Genomic DNA, 6,000 nt, shown 5'->3' with positions numbered 1-6,000 from the left:
AAGAAAGAAAGAAAGAAAGAAAGAAAGAAAGAGAAAGATAGAAAGAAAGAGAAGGAGCGAGGGAAGGAGGGAGGGAGGGAGGAAGAAAATGCAAATATCACAGCCATTGAGTACAGCAAATTGAAAAAACTGTCAAACAAAATCCTTCCCAACTGGTTTCTTAAGAATTACATCTTACATTTCTATAGTCTGTCTCTGGACCCCATGTCTCAAAGCTCCATGGAACTTTGTTTTGATTTTGTTTTTTATCACATTTCCACTCATGGCACATGTGGCTTTCCACAATCAAAATTGCAATTTCCAACCTTAGCTTATCTCATGGTACTTCTGTACTCTCTCTGTGGAGGAACTTCAGTTTTCCCATTACACAACCCTTCATTCCTTCAACTATAAAGATAACAGGTCAGTGCCATCTGCCAGGAAGTACAAAAGTTATCGTTTATTATTTTCTGGGTAATTTTGGTTTTACTGTTACTCTGATAACCACAGGGGTAATGTCTAGCTTTTTACTAGTAAATACACATGAGCCTGAGTCCATTCTTCATTTGGAATGACAGGATGATAAACTCCCACCCTCCCTGGCTTGCTCAAGAAACAGATATTTCAGATGACAAGGTTGCCTTGGGAGGCAAAGCAAACACTTCAAAACAGAAGTCTTAGATACAACTGCCCAATGTAAACAAATTTTAAAATGTCCACTGATGCCAAAAAGACACATGCAATATTTCAGGCATGTTCCTCAAGATCCTTGCTCTCAGTTGAATTGACCTGCTGTGACTTTAAAATACTTAGATTCTTATTGCTTTTCCAATAGGCCAATAAAAACAAAGCATGGTATTTATTCAATTTTTATTTGACTAATATTCCTGAGTGAGTTATGGTGCAAGGCACCAGTCCTTACTTTGAACTTTAGCTGTAACTAACTATGGATTTTACAAATGATGGACTAAAATTCTTTTTTGAGGGGACAACTAGGTGGTTCAGTGGAATGAGAGCCAGGCCCAAAGACAGGAGGTTCTGGGTTCAGATTTGTTTTCAGACACTTCCTACCTGTGCAACTCTGGGCAAGTCACTTGACTAGCCCTTCCCACTCCTCTGCCTGGGAACCAATACATAGTATTGATTCTACGATGGAAAATGAGGGTTTAAAATGGTAATAATAATTCTCCTTTGATCTATAATTAAGATACAAGGTTGATTTCCTCTCTCTATATCAGGCCACAAATTGCTTAATGAATTACTTTATGGGAATAGTCCTATTTAAAAGAATTTTTCTTGCAGGAAATCACCCTGTCTTAAGAAGTACTTTCTTCATCTTTGACAAAATCAGAGAAATAGCCAAACTGTTACATACTTTTCTAGAGACAGGCAAGCAGGAAAGTTGAGCAAATTGCTCAATCATACATAGGATGAAATCAGACTACATGCTAGGTAGACAAGTACATGTTAGGTTTGCTATCATTAGTTGAATAATGTGCCTTAACCATTCTACTCACAAATCTCTCTCTCCCCTAAAACTACATAATCCTCCAAAAGAAATACCTATATCTACATCTATGTTTATATCTAGATCTATGTTAAAGTTGTCTCTGTATAGCTTAATCTGTATTGTAATAGGGAATAGACTTTAAAAGTAGGAAAGCAGACTTAGCAGGCAGACTAAAGGTAAAAAGCCTTGGCTGTCAGTCATGGACATTCTAAATGGAATGAAGGGAAGAAAACTGCTTGCCCTTGAGGACTCTGGTAAAAGCTGAGATAGGGAGAGGATGTTATTACCTTTACCTTCCCAGTGAAGAGCCCAAGGAGTTAACACTGAGAAGGAAGACCTTCCAGGGAAGATCAAGTGAGCAAGAAGATCCAGCTAGGGTGCTGGACTTCCCAGTCTGAGATAAGCTCCTTGATTAACATTCCTGGATTTACCTTCCTGTGGACCTGTTTCCTATACCATCTAGAGGAGCAGAAGTGGGCATGACTCTGTGAGAGACCCATTTCCCTTCTAGTCTGTAATAGTCTATATAGAGCAGTGTAGGCATTAACCCATTTTCCCAGCCCTTGTGTGGTCTTTAGTGGTTAGATTCAGTGTGGCCTCTCCCCATTATTCCTGACCTTCAATCATTATTAAAACCCCGTGTTTATAAGTCTTTTTGTCCCTGTATTACCCTGTCACTTGTTTGTTTCACAGACTTCCTGGCTAGGTGGATCAGTGTGGCAGTTAGGATTCAACTGTCATTCCTGTCAGTTGCCTAAACCATTTCTTGAACTGTATTTCCCCAGCTTGTAAGGTCCCAACCTATGGCCCATTCCTGTCTCCTACTCACCCTTCCACTGAACCCAGATAAAATATATGTTAACCCCAATTTTTACCATAAGAGTATGTATCTTAAAATTCCTCAATTCACATGGGCAACATGAGTACAATTCTCTCACATCTAGAGAATCTTCTGCTCCAAATAATTTCTTTCTCTCTTTTAAGAGAGAAAAAAAAGAACTTTTTCAGAGCTCTTTCTCTGGTTTGATCTAGTGAGTTTTCTCCTTTCCCCAACACTGGTTCTGATGTAACAATAGTGTCTTAGATTGATAAATTGCTTTTCTTCCCAGAGCTTTCACCTTTTTTATGAGCTATCTATTTGTTCATTTTAGCTGTGCATACTTAAAAGGAAAATGACTTGCTCCTAGGGAATAGTGACACATCAAAGGCTAGACTTGAACACATCATCCTGATTCTAGGCAGCCTTTCATTATATATTTATAATAATCATCAAATAACTACTCTTTGGACATTATGAGTGAATGATTTTTTCCTCATCATATTCCTAAGAGGTAATATTATGTGCAGAAAGACCCAAGCATTCACTAGATGAATATTTCTCTACATAATCCAAAGAATGACTATTTAAAACCATTCCTGAAATGACAAATACAATATACTTGCCATGACATATCTATAGTCACACTCTGCTTTTCTTCCTTCTTGGGAGTTGTCTGGGGTTTGGATATTTCTAATTGGAATGCAGAATATGCTTTCCCATTAGTCTATGTTTTTTTATTGTTAAAGTCATAAATATCACTGAGGTTGAAAAAAAATCCTTGAAAGGCAATACTGTATTTATGTCTCTTTTGAGACCTTTAAGCCCTTGTCCCTTACTCAAGGGAAACATTTAACGTGAGAATGAATTACTGAGTCTCACTGCAAGATGGTTCACATGTCTATATACACATACACGCACATATATTTTGTGAGTTGAATATTAAGAAAGGACATTAGTCTATAATATAGACATTTCTTATTTTTAAACAACCTCAGAAAGGGGGATATGTATGTCTGGTTAGTCTTCTTTTTCAGATATCACCTCTTCTGTTTGTATATGAAAACATTGTACAGAAAACTCTAGCAAATTCTATTTCCAGAGGTGTGTTATATAATTATATATAATGATACTGTGAATGTGGATGCTTTGTAAGCACACTTACTAGGATGTACATATCAAAATGAAGTTATATAACCTGGAAAAGAGTAGAGATGGGAGAGGGAAGAGGACCAGGGGATGTGGAGAATCTTCAAATATTTGAAGGACTCTTATATAAAAGATCTTGTCATGGACCAAGTACATGCTGTTCCAAATGCAGGTTCACAATCTAGAGAAAATGAATTGATAATAAAATAATATTTAATATATTTTTATTGAATACAATTGCAGCAGGGACCATCCCACTGAATATACTTGGAATTCCCTTCCTGGTTATGGTCTGCCATGTGAGAATTCTAGGGCTTTTGTTTCTAGCCATATTGTGAACCACTGAAGGTTAGGTTGTTATTTTGGCATAATGTAGTAAGCCTTGAGTAGTGCCTTGGTCTTCTGCTTTTTGAAAGCACCAGGAGAATAAGGTACTAGGTCACTTAAAAGAAGAGATGGTTCATGGCTCAGTTTTTTCCCCCTTGATTCTTTCATGTGGAAAGCAGAGTGCTCTATCTCAAGACTCCTCATAAAAGGGGGAAGGGGGAAGATGGGTAAAGATCTTCCCCCCAACCCTGCCAATGATCCCACATGAAGCATAAATTCAATTAAGTGAGCTGGTTCTTGGGCCCTTGAATGTCTTTTCCAATTTCTCTTCTTTCCAAAGTAGATGACATCTTTCTCAGGGCAGATGAGCTTATACTTGTAAACCAGCTTATGAGTTTGAAAGGTATAGAGGCTTTGGGTTCCATTAGGTTAGAACTGGATGGTGGCAAAGGGAAGCTCTACTGTTTGGGGAGGATAGTAATTGACAAGAATATTGACTCAAATCTGGCCATTTTACCAGCAAATATTTTGTAGGGTTATTTTTTGGGTTTTTTTTGTTTGTTTGTTTTTAGACAGTGCAAACGTGAGGTGAAAATTAAAGTGTCTAATTGGCAGTCATGAAAACTGCTATATGATTTGATAAAGTTTAAGTGTCAACTTCCCAGCAGATTGTAATAGTTGTCAGAGTTAAGTTTTTAAAAATCATCTGGGAGAGCAGGTGTAAGGAAGACTGGTTACCACTAAGGGCACTCTTTCCTTTTTTTTTTAATTTTTAATTATTTAAAATCCTATTCTTTTTCATTTTCATTTTCATTTTAATTTTGAATATTTTACCAGAGTTACATGCTTCATGTTCTTTCCCTCTCACCCAAAACCACCCACCACCCCTTAGCCGACACACAATTCCACTGGGTTTTACATGTATCATTGATTAAGACCTAATTCCATATTGGACTAGTTATTGTTTAATGTCTACATCCCCAATAATAACCCCGTCAGCCCATGTGATCAAGCAATTGTTTTTCTTCTGTGTTTCTACTCCCACAGTTCTTCCTCTGAATTTGGCTAGTTTTCTTTCCCAAAAGTCCCTCAGCCTTGCTCTGGATCCTTGCATTGCTGCTAATAGAGAAGTCCCTTATATTCAGTTGTACCACAGTGTATCAGTCTCTGTGTACTATGTTCTCCTGGATATTCTCCTTTCACTCTGCATCAATTCTTGGGGGTCATTCCAGTTCACATGGAATTCCTCCAGTTCATTATTCCTTTGAATACAATAGTATTCCATCACCAACAGATACCACAATTTGTTCAGCCATGCCCCAATTGAAGGACAATTCCCCATTTTCCAATTTTTTGCCACCACATAGAGCACAGCTATAAATATTTTTGCTTAAGTCTTTTTCCTTATTATCTCTTTGGGGTATAAACCAAGCAGTGCTATGGCTGGATCAAAAGGCAGATGCTCTTTTTAAAACCCTTTGGGCATAGTTCCAAATTGCCATCCAGAATGGTTGGATCAATTCACAACTCCACCAACAATCCATTAATGTCCCAATTTTGCCATATCCCCTCCAACATTTACCACACCTTTGTTGTCATGTTAACTAATATGCCAGGTGTGAGGTGGTACCTCAGAGTTGTTTTGATTTGCATTTCTCTAATTATTACAGATTTAGAACACTTTTTTCACATATTTGTTGATAGTTTTGATTTCTTTATCTGAAAATTACCTATTCATGTCCCTTGCCCATTTATCAATTGGGGAATGGATTGATTTTTTTGTACAATTGATTTAACTCCTTATAAATTTGAGTAATAAGACCTTTGTCCAAGTTTTTTGTTATAAAGATTTTTCCCCAATTTCTTGCTTCCCTTCTAATTTTGGTAGCATTGACTTTGTTTGTACAACAACTTTTTAGTTTAATGTGAGCAAAATTATTTATTTTATATTTTGTAATTTTTTCTAACTCTTGCTTGGTTTTAAAATCTTTCCTTTCCTAGAGTACTGACAAGTATACTATTCTGTGCTCACCTAATTTACTTATAGTTTCCTCCTTTATATTCAAGTCACTCACCCATTCCGAATTTATCTTGGTACAGGGTGTGAGATGTTGATCTAGACCCAGTCTCTCCCATATTGTTTTCCAGTTTTCCTAGTAGTTTTTGTCAGATAGTGGGTTTTTGTCCCAAAATCTGGGTTCTTTAGGTTTATCATAGA

This window comes from Gracilinanus agilis, chromosome 5 (genome assembly GCF_016433145.1).
Source record: "Gracilinanus agilis isolate LMUSP501 chromosome 5, AgileGrace, whole genome shotgun sequence".
In the NCBI taxonomy this organism is placed as follows: Eukaryota; Metazoa; Chordata; class Mammalia; order Didelphimorphia; family Didelphidae; genus Gracilinanus; species Gracilinanus agilis.
This window is presented reverse-complemented; position numbering follows the sequence as displayed.